Genomic DNA, 12,085 nt, shown 5'->3' with positions numbered 1-12,085 from the left:
TTGCCTTCTATCTTTAGTCTTTTGACCCCATCACCCATTTCTCCCACCTCATTCCTCCACTTCTGACAACCACCAATATTCTTTCTGTATCTATGAGCTTGATGATGTCTTATATTTGCTAAAGTTTAGATTCCACATATAAGAGAGATCATGCAGCGTTTGCCTTTTTCTGACTTATTTCATTTAGCATAATGCCTTTGATGGTCCATCCAAGCTACCCTCCATGACAAAATTTCACTTTTTTGTGGCTGAATAATAGTCCATTGTATACATGTACAGAAATTTCTTTATCCATTCATTCATTGCAGACACTTATATTGCTTCCACATCTTGGCTATTGTGAATAATGCCTCAATGAACAGAGGTGCATGTGCCTCTTTGGATGGTGGTGATGGTTGCACAACAATATAAATGTATTTAATACCACTAAATGGTAAATATTATTTAATACTACTAAATTGAATGCAATTTAAAAAATAAATAAAACATACTACCTTGCACAATGTCATATGGCTTTCAAATAACTTATTTTTAGATTCTGACAACTTGGTCATAAAGCCTTATAATTTGGTCCTGATGCATTTTTAAGACAAAAAATATTTAAGCAGGAGCTGAAGGAATAATTGTGAAGTGAATATATAAATTAAAACATAGCTGGTGACATCATATATTCTGTAATTCTAGCCTTGAATGCTGACTTCTCTTGAGATGTGATTCTCCCACACTAAAGGTGAAAAACAAATAAAGTATTTCTCTGTTGCCTCACCACCTTATTACGAAAGGTTGACTCTGTGCTTAGCTAGCAGGAAAAATAATTTATTTCACTGTCACTTTATTTATTCACCTACAGCAAGGTAAATAGAAGGTGTTACTTGTTATTTATTTAGCTTTTTAAAGATACCTACCCCATTACTGGAAACATATCCTATTAGGAAAGCAATTCTCTTCTCTTGTTTAGGTAGCAAGTATATCAGAATTATTTATAATAAAAGTTCTCCATACATAAAATGTTAACACTTCTAAGAAAATGTATGGAAACTTTAAGGAAAATTAAATTGCAATATCACATTGTTGCAGTCCTGTAAGTGATTACACTAAAGTCAAAGGCAATAGTCTTCTCCATGCCTACAACATTTGATTATGTATCTCAGTGTCGATGGTTTTTAAAGAGGCCTTAATTATGTTGAGTCAATAGAGTCTTCTATGGATAAGCCCAAATTCAATTTCGTAAAATCTTTGAAAGACTATTCAACTTAATAATTAAGGTATAGTTACAACTGAAGTTGAATGGCATTTAGGGCATTTAAATAAACCGCATATTTTTATAACTGATATGTTCTTTGTAAAGAAATCAGGGACTTACAAGACACATTAGCCTAACAACACCGTGGATGAGTCTTTCAAATCCTAGTCAAGTTCTTTGTGTCATGGGAAGGGAAAGTTTGAGGGGAGACCATGATGAGTGTGCCTCAACAGGAGGGAAATCAATTTGTCTTACTTATTATAGAATCAGACCAAAGTGAAAGGGGCTTCTTAAATCGACTATCAGACCTCTTTTGAATCTTCCAAGAAGTCATGAATGTCTGATTGTCCCTAAGATAAATTGAAAATGGTACAATGAATGACCCTTCCAGGATAAGGCACCACCCACTAGCTTCTTTCTCATTTTCTTTCAGACTGTTCATAAAGTTTCATTGTGGTCAGTTGCAGAGAATAGAGAACAAAAATTGCAGACCATGTATTTTTTTATAAAGGGACTGAATGCTTCCATATATAAAAACAAGATTCTTCTATTGGTCATACTGAACGGCACTTGCTATGACTTTGTGGAGTGAAGGGAGCCTTTTCCTTCTGTGATTCTCTGGAAATAGGTGTTCAGAGGTCTTGTGAATCTTTATTTGATGACTGCTTTTAAAATATTTAAATTGATCTAAGATATTTGTAAGACCACAAAGCTTTCTGGAGTGGAGAGAGAGGGAAAAGTAAACCAAGTAAAGAGGCCAAATGTAGGGTAAATTGCTCAGTCATTCACCTGGGTCCCCAAAAGTAGGGCCAGGAACAAAAATCACAATGGCTACAGGAGGACGGTTGCTATCAGGCACGTATTTATTTGTAAAAGGTCTAATCTACAGGCAATAAAGGTCAGCTTTTTATAGTACTACTAGTCCGAAGGATGATGATGTAATTGTGTTGGGAGACCTTTCCCATGGAGAACTGGTGGACCTTGAGGAGAAGTAAGCAAAAACAAAGCAAGCAATTGGGGTGCCTGGGTGGTTCAGTCAGTTAAGTGTCTGACTTTGGCTCACATCATGATCTCACAGTTTGCGACTTCGAGGAGCCCTGCATCAGGCTCTGTACTGACAGCTGGGAGCCTGAAGCCTACTTCAGATTCTGGGTCTCCATCTCTCTCTCTGCCCCTCCCACACTCTCACTCTGTCTCTCTCTCTCCTTCAAAACTTAAACATTAAACAAAAACCCACAAAGCAACTGATCAGTGCCATACTAAAATAGGTTGAGATTCCATATCAAGGGGCAGTCCTGCGATAAACAGAAATTTACATATATTTTAATTACTGGAGTGGAAGCCAAATCCTAGAGATGGAACACACAGAGAGGTTTACTGAAGGTAAAGTTAAAGTTCAAGAGATACATAGTATTTTCAGTGCAACACAGGATATAAATACAATCAATTCTAGGAATAGAATTTTTAACATAACACCCAAGCCAAAATATACATGACTGAGCCAAAGAATAGGAGCTAAAACTACCCTTGAAAAAAGGCATATGACTTCTCTTGACTAGAAAATGGACTATTTTCCCATTAGGCTGGTTATGTCTGATCTTTATCTAACCTATATGTAGATGTAGAGCTAATAGCTAATTAAAATATTCTTTTAAAATGGAATGACAACAACTGATAAAAAATTATGACTGTATGGTTAGTTGTATAAAAAGCATTTGAGCAAATTCACCACTCATGCATTATAAATACCCTTAGCAATCTAGAAAGAGAAGTAACTCTCTTCTGGCAAAAATTTTCCAAAAACAAAAACAAAAACAAAAAACAACCCCTAAAGCAAACTTTCTTTAAGTTTGGAAAGGAGACATGGCTACCACTATGACCACTTCTATTCAACAATTTATTGGGTATCTTAGTCAACATAATAAGATAAGAAAAATAAATAAAAGACATAGTGAAATGGTCATCATTTAAGACAACATAGCTGTGTATATATAAAATCTATACGAATCCACAGACATGCTATTAAAATTAGTTAAGTAAATTTAGAAAAGTTTCTAAATACAAAGTCAGTAGAAAAAATCAATATAAAATCTTTGTAATCTTGGTGTAATCAAAGAAAAATTTTAAAAGACACAAAAAGAATAAAAAAGGCCAACAAACATATAAAAATGTGTTCAATGTCACAAAGCCTCAGAAAAATGTAAATCACAACTACAGTGAGATATCACCTCACATGAGGTAGAATGGCTACTCAAAAAAGAGACAAAACACAAAAAAATCAGAAAATAACAAGTGTTAGAAAGAATGTGGAAAAATTAGAATCCTTGTTCTCTTGGTGAGATGGTAAAATGGCACAATTCCTATGAAAAATGGCTTAAATTTCCCCCAAAGAGTTAAAAATGGAATTATCATATGATCCAGCAATCCCACTTCTGAATATGTATTCAAATAATGTAAAGCAGGATCTCAAAGAGATATTTGCACACCATTGTTCATAGCAGCACTATTCACAATAGCCAAGAGATGGAAACAACCCACATGTAGACAGATGAATGGATAAACAAACATATTATAAACACACAATGGAATATCATTTAGCCTTAAAAGAAGAAGGAAATCCTGTCACATGTTACAGCATAGATGATATTGAGGGCATTATATCAAGTGAAATAAACCTGTTACAACAAAAGTAAATACTACATGATTCCATTTAAGTGGCATATGTGGAGTAGGAAAATTTATAGAAAGAGAAAGTGGAATGGTAGTTCCCAGGGGCTAGGGAGGCAGAGGGAAAGAGTATTTGTTGTTTAATGATGTAGAATTTCAGACTTACAAGATCAAAAAGTTATGGAGTTCTGTTTCACATTAAGAATTTACTATACAATAATGTAAATATACACTGAGGTATGTACTTAAAAATGTTTAAGATGGTAACAACAAAAAAAGATACAAAACGCAAAATAAGATATATTAAAATTAAGATTTTTTTTAAATCAGGATTTACCATTAAAAGCCTGAAGAAGCAATTGGTAGAATGAGAAAATATATTCCCAATACATGTATTAGCAAAGTAATATTGTTCTAGAATGCATTTTTTAAGTCTTAGAAATCAATACAAAAAGATATATTACTTAGTAGAAAAATGGGTGAAAGTTTGAATAGAAATGAAAAAAGAAGATATTTAAATGACAAATTAACATGAATACTAAACTAAAACTAAAGATAAAGAAGTAAAATATTACTATAGACCTACAATAACGCCTGGGTGAAAGATGGATAACACCAAGTGTAGACAGGGATATGGGTGAACTGGGAACTCTCCTACACTCTGATTGGAAGAGTAAATTGGTGCAACTTCCTTGGAAAACTCTAATCCTGGATAACTTAGGACACAGCAGTTCAGCTCCAAATGAAATGTGGGCATTTGTTTCCCTCGAGATGACTACTAGAAATTCATAGCAGACATACTAGACAACTACTTGCAGTAGTATTTGCAATTCATCAAATGGCTAGAAGAGTAGCAGGACTACTACCTTGTAGTCCATTCACACCACATGGAAGTCTACTCAACAGTAAGAATCAATAGTATTCAATAATTAGAATCAATGATGGCAATTGCTTTCCAGAAGAAGTTCCTTTCATACAACTGATTCCATTTCTATAACTAATCTCCACATCAGAGGTCAGTTGGTGAGAAGTCATGTGTTTCTGATCTGAATGCTTGTTATAAGGATATCTTCAGTTGGCGAAAATTCATTTTGATGAACGCTTATCTCTGCACTTTCCTATATGTAGATTATAAATTAATAAAAGTATGAAATAAATAAATACTTAATACATAAGCATTTCTCTGATGAAATAAGAATTTTGTAAGAATTTTTCTCTGTTCTTCCCCTTCCCTGTCCTTCTTTATCCAATTGGTGATAAAGTCCCAAGAATGCTCCCTTCTAAACATTTTCAGAAATTTCCCAATATTTTCTGTTTCCAATGCCACTTTCAGCTTTCTTTGCCTGCCCCACTCTCTGTCCTTTATTAGTTCACTCAGTGACATGTATGAAAGCATATACAAGTCCTGGAACTCTCTTTGAACTGAGGCTCCATGATGAACAAAAATGTCACCATGGCCACACTGATGCATGGGCATCTCATACACAGTGATGATCTCAGAAGGCTAGGCTCACCCACGCCAGACCAATCAGAGTCCTCCCGAACATTGAGCTGAGGGAGGGCATGAGTTGTTGTGAACTTCTTAGGAAGTATTTTGGAAATATTTGTTAAACTACTCACATGCTCTTTGATGCCTCAACCTCCTTTTAGCAATCTATCTTACAGGGAAAAATGCACAAGTATATGTAAATATGCTTAGTGCAGCATTTTAAAATCATGGCAAATTTTTATATATAAGGGTATGAAACCTTGGGATGTCTGGGTGGTTCAGTTGAACATCTGGCTCTTGACATCAGCTCAGGTCATGACATCATGGTTCATTGGCTCCAGACCTGTGCTGGGCTCTGTGTTCATGGTGTGGAGCCTGCTTGAGATGCTCTCTCTCCCTCTTTCTCAGCCCCTCCCCCCACTCTTACTCTCTCAAAATAAATAAATAAAATTTAACAAGAAATGAGTATATAAAATCTTGAAAGCTTAAAAGTCTATTAATGTAATAATTCTTACATTTTACATTATTTTACCTATTTATGGCTTTTTTTGCATTCTTTACCTGCTTTTGATCACTATTCTCTCCCAGAATTCCCATTGCCTCCCCCAATACCTCCACTGTGTTTGATTGGCTTGTACTCCTCCCCAAGGTTCAGCTGACGCATTTCTACATCTAGAAAGTTCCTAGTCCCTCAAGCACTATGGAATATGCTGCTTCTTATGTTTCAATTATATTCCATGATACTTACTTTAGATCTTCTGATAAATACTATTAGGAATTAATTATAATCTACCTGATTCAGTTCCAAAGCGATACAGTGGTTAAAAGAACACATGTAGACAAAAACTAATTTCAAGATCAATCAGCAGTTTTGTTTTCTCAAACACCTGGAGAAGACTCTCGGTCCCCCCGGCAATAGCTATTAAAAACCCTTGCTCCCTATCCCTGATGTATTGCCCTCACAAACCATAGCTATTGTCAAAATTCTTCCTTCCAAGATAATTCTTCTAATTTTTGCCCCCCTAAGAGCAGTCATGAATGTTATAAAATTCACTCTTTGTAAAGAGAGCATAAATTATGACTCAACAAACCGGATAGCTTATATACAAGAAAGGACATTGCTTTAATCTTAGTACCCAGCACAGTGTACTTCCATCCTAACTCTATGTTCCACATTAGGAATTCTAGGCAAGAAAGATTCTATATGTCAATGAGTTCAGCAGGGACTTGGAAAATTTCCCTAGGGCTTAACAAAGATGCTGGATAAAGGATGCTCTACTGAGCAATCTTGAAGTTTTATGTCACACAACAGGTCTCTTTTAGAGAAATATCAGGGTAGGGACAGACCTGGAAAATATAAATATCAAATCATATATCTATGGCTGAAGTGCTCTCTAATGAAATACTAGTTGTGAACCAGAAATTTCTGCAAGTACAGACCTTTATGATCCGTTCTTTTTGTTCCCATCACTCCTAGATAGTCTTTAACCACTATATTTTTACTTGAAACATTTTTTTTGTTCTTTGGGTTTTTTGTTTGATGTGATTTGGTTTCTTGTAAAAATTCAAAGATCACATTCTCATTAGCTTTAGCTGCTTTCATAGAATGGTACTTCATTAGCTTTTCAAGTTTATTTATTATATTGTATACTCATGGGCTTTAATTAAAAATGGCTGCTTGGTTTGATGGTGTTTGTAGGATGACGAATTATGGGTTTCATTTCTAATCATAAAAATTTGTAGGAAAAAATCATTCACTAGTCTCTTATCACATTATTCTGCCTCATATTCTATCATCGCCATTTTAAACTCATATAAAGTATGGTTTAAAAAAAAAGCCAACATTATGTCAGTTTCTACGTTTACATGAGTCAGTCAAGACTAAAACCCAGGTCACCAAATGTCTAATAAAATCATAGAACTCTACAGCTGGAAAGAATCTTGAGAACACCTAATCTACTTATTTTGCACGTGATAAAGTGAGGCCTCATGAGGTTAATTTCTTTGACCCATGTTACCTGGCTATTTGGAGATAGAACTAGAGAACCAACTAGAATATTAACCTTGTACTCTAATAGAGTACAGGTTTTCTCCACCAGCTCCAGCCCAAATGGTTTTCATCATTGTCATTTTTATTATACTGAATCAGTGTAGCAAATTCAGATAGAAATAGGTGGGTTTATGTTATGATGTGAAATGATAATTGTTTTGTGAAACAGTTTTTAAACTTACTCATTAAGGATTTTAATGAACTGAGAGAGTATCTCTCCCCTCAAAGGCCAGCAAGGAAAAATCTTCGGCAAAGAACTTAAAAGACATCAATTTCTAGTAGTTTATCTTTCTGCCTTAAGATTTAATCCTAACATTTATATAGAAACAATAAATATTAGGTTGACATTTAAGTTTTACATATTTCTCCACTTACATGAGTAGCTGATTTCTTTAGTTAATAGTGAAAAGGAACTACTTGAGTCTGACTATATTAACACAGAAAGTTTTTCTGAAAAACAAAAACAAACAAAAAAACACATAGAAGTTTAAAGAACCCAATCACCAACAGATAACACCAATGATCAAAACATAACGAACAACAAAACCAATGTGCTAAGCAGAAAAATCCAGAAACTTAGTCCCTTATTTGACCCCAGTTTAGAGTCATGATGAGTTCTAGAATGAGAAGCAGGATTGATACTACAAGAAAATGTTAAAGCATTTCTATTTATTACGTGTATTGGCAATTTTAAAAAATTTCTCATTAGATACACACGTAAGACACACACATAAGAAGTTGGCCAAACGAGGCACCGGGGTGGCTCAGTCAGTTAAGTGTCCAATTCTTGATTTTGGCTCAGGTCATGATCTCACAGTTGATGGGTTTGAGCCCCATGTCAGGCTCTGTGCTGGCAGTGCAGAGCCTGCTTGGGATTCTCTCTCTCCTTCTCTCTCTGCCCTTCCTCCACTCATGCTTACTCTCCCTCTCTCTCTTAATCTCTCTCAAATAAATAAATAAATAAATAAATAAGGTTGGTCAAGCAATTGAATCATATAATGAAAATATGAATATACTGTCTTTATTCAGAATAAAACAAGGAAAATAATGATAACTGCCATTTATCCTTTAAATATTTATTTATTTTTGAGAGAAAGAGAACATACAAGCAGGGAGGGTGTGCAGAGAAAGAGAGAAAGAGAATCCCAAGCAGGATCCATTCCTAGCACAGAGCCCAACGCAGGGCTCGAACTCATAACTGTAAGATATTGAACCAAACCGAAATCAAGAGTTGGACACTTAACAGTTTGAGTCACCTGGGTTCCCTGAAACCTGCCATTTATTAACTACCTGCAATATAAAGGCACACTGCTTAGAATGGTACAAATGCATCATGTCGTTTTATTATCACATATGGAAGGCTTATCTTTATTTAAAAATAAAGGCTTAGGAAAGTGAACTAAGTTGCCCAGAGTCATAAAGCCAGTTGAGATTCAGACCATAATAGAGATCTCATTACTTACCGGGGTGTCTCCACTCAAGAAAAGTCAAAATCAAATTAACCAACTCTAAAAAAAATTTTAAAGCATGGCAGAAATACAGTTTAAATTAATAGCTAAAAAAATTTACAGAGAACTGCTTGCGGATTCCCATTGATCTGTGCTTCCTTGTTACAATACATCAGAAGCTGGTGGCCTGTGATGTAACTCTCTATGATGAAGCAGTCTTTTTCTCCAGTTATTGCTAGCTTGGTTTTCTTGTACCTTCTCTTAATACCAAACATTTTGAAATTTATTTTGTACATTGTTCTTCACATGAAACTTGTGAAGACAGTTAGCAAAAACAACATCACTTTATAGATGAGGATACTTGGGTGCAGAGAGTTTAGGTGATTGGTTTCACATCCCACAAAATAAAATTGGAAAATATGACAAGTCAACTTGCTTGTTATTGAACTGATAGCTCTTTATTTTTATCTCACCCTTAGGGTTCCCAGTAAGTTGGAGAAGACTGTATGGCATTAAGCAGCCCTCTAAAATGTCAAGGAGAACTAGAGAGACTACGAAGTCAGAAGGAAGATCTGAGAGAAACTGATGCCTTAAAGAAAACCAACCCATGGCTTCCAAGATCGCAGGAGATGGATTCAAACTTGGATAAAACAAAGTATACTTCTCAGGAAGAATGCTCAACAAATACAACTATAAAATGGTATTGGAGATAACCCAATACACCAAGGATGATAGGGGGCAGCCTGCTGACAAGCCAAGCACCTAAACAGTGTTCCTGCTCTGATTCCTACGCCTTTGAGTGTGACTTTGGACAAGACATTTGATTTCTCTGTACCTCAGTGTCTCTGTATGCAAAGTGCAGATTCTAACAAATGAATCACAGAGTGGAAGAAGTGTTATCTCTTCCTTTACGTATTATAGGTTTAGAACAGCCTATGGAGGAAAAGGTTAAAGAATCAAATTTGGGGGCGCCTGGATGGCTCAGTTGGTTAAGCACTGACTTTGACTCAAGTCATGATCTCAGAGTTTATGGCTTCAAGCCCCATGTCGGCCTCTGTGCTGACAGCTCAGAGCCTGGAGTCTGGTTCAGATTCTGTATCTCCCTCTCTCTACCCCTTCCTTGTTCATGCTCTGTTTCTCTCTCTCTCTCTCAAAAATAAATAAAACATTAAAAAAGAAGAATAATTTGTGGCTTCCTGAGTGAAAATCATAGAAATATCTGAATTATAGAAATTTAAAGGAAAATATACTACCCCACAAGGAACTTTTATAATATGGATTTGACAAAATCTGCAATCATAGAGAAAACATACACAGACAGTATAATAGAAAATGATTTGACATTACCAACTCAGTAGAGGAAAGAAATGCAAAAGTTAAACAAAAAAGGCAAGTTAATAGTCCAACTGAAACACTGCATTTGTTATGTAGAATATTATCTGTGTCCCTTGCAATGCTCTAATCATATATAATACATATACCATAAATATTATATATAGTGCATATTATATGTGTCCTATATACATTTTATATTTTTATATATTTATATTTTTATATACTTTATACACACACACTAAAAACTCTTTTAGCATCATTTCTAAGGATGTCATCTTTTGTGGAATGTCTCCATTTCCAAAGGCTGTGTTTTTGGCAATTCAATGAATTTTCACATTCTCTAAATAGGATGCATATTGAGGCTAAGTAGCCCAGTACCTCAAATAAATCTGTATTACTTTGTCCCTCAGAGTGCCCGCATCACATTCCCAACAATAAAGATGTTGTGTATGTACCCAGCAGTCACTTAAATGTACACATCACCAACAGATTTAAGTGATTTACTGAATCGTATTTTATTAAACAGTAAAATTTCAGTACAATTGAAAAGACCAGCTTTATTCTTTTCATTTTGAGAATTCATTAACTTTAATGACATTTAGAAATGCAGAACGACCACAGGATTGGGCCATTAATTCTTCTGAAACATGAATTTTCAAAATTAACATTTGAGGAGGAAACAATCAATATCACACAGAAACTCTTACTTTGAGCTCTTTGGTCATTGAAGCAGAATCTGACTTATTTTTACAGCATTATAAAGAGATGTGGGCAAGTTGTCTCTAGAAGGATTCATGGCTAATTAAAAATTTCAAATTGTATAATCTGAAAATTAGTGTTTGCAACAAAATCAGCCACTCAACCTTAAACACGGCGTTCTGTGTGTGCAGCTATAATGAGCTGCATTCGTGCGGTGTGCGGTCCTTGACATTTGTCATAATCCTCAGACCACCCAAATATAGCAATCTGCTATTTGGAAAAGACACCCTATGAGTTTCTCTTTCTCTTCTTAAAGCCATATTTTTAAAGAGCCATCAGTTATCCGCAGATTTCACTCATCATGCTAATGGCTTCTATAAATACTCTGACAGATCATTCTTCTCTAAATTGTCTAGCAAAGAAAAGATAAGGAATGTGTCCTCAGACTGTGAAGAAGGCCATGAGCCGAATTTCTACCGCTGATGAGCAAGGTGAGAAAGCCAGTAAAGGCCCTACTCCCTAGAACATTCTTTGTGCAACGATGCACAAAAACTTCCAGGCACAGAAGTGAGGCCACGATGATTCTTCTAAATATTTTAAAAACTTTCATGTCATAATGTTTAAAATGTGAATTACCTTTTGTCTTCAGATTTCTAAGAACTTTCTTAAAAACTCCCCTGAGACACAAGGCATCTGTTTTATCACCCGCTTGAAAAAAGCCAACTCCTAAACTAAGATGATCAGTTTTCACTTTCATTACCAGAAAAGTTTCAACAACTATGCCCTTTTTAATTCAGCATAAAACTAGGAGTTGCAGTTACCACCTAAAATCTGGATTTATCCAAAGAAGTACCACTATATCTAAATTCGACTTTACGGCAATCTTCTCAACCATAAGCAATATGAAAGTGATAAATGCAAACTAACACTTGATCATGATTAGAGTGAACATATAATTTGTCATCCTAACTTCTGAGATTGAAAAGGAGTGCCATTTGTAATTACTATAATCACTAACAGGTTATAAGTACCAGCTTATATCATGATGATTATTTTTCCAAGACAACAGGCATAAAACCAGAAGTTCCCTCTCGATGGTCAACCCGGCACTATACTGAGTGTGACATGATTTGTCTTTTTAAGTTATTTCACAC

This window comes from Suricata suricatta, chromosome 15 (assembly GCF_006229205.1).
Source record: "Suricata suricatta isolate VVHF042 chromosome 15, meerkat_22Aug2017_6uvM2_HiC, whole genome shotgun sequence".
Classification (NCBI taxonomy): domain Eukaryota; kingdom Metazoa; phylum Chordata; class Mammalia; order Carnivora; family Herpestidae; genus Suricata; species Suricata suricatta.
The sequence above is the reverse complement of the archived record's forward strand: the minus strand, read 5'-3'. Positions refer to the sequence as shown.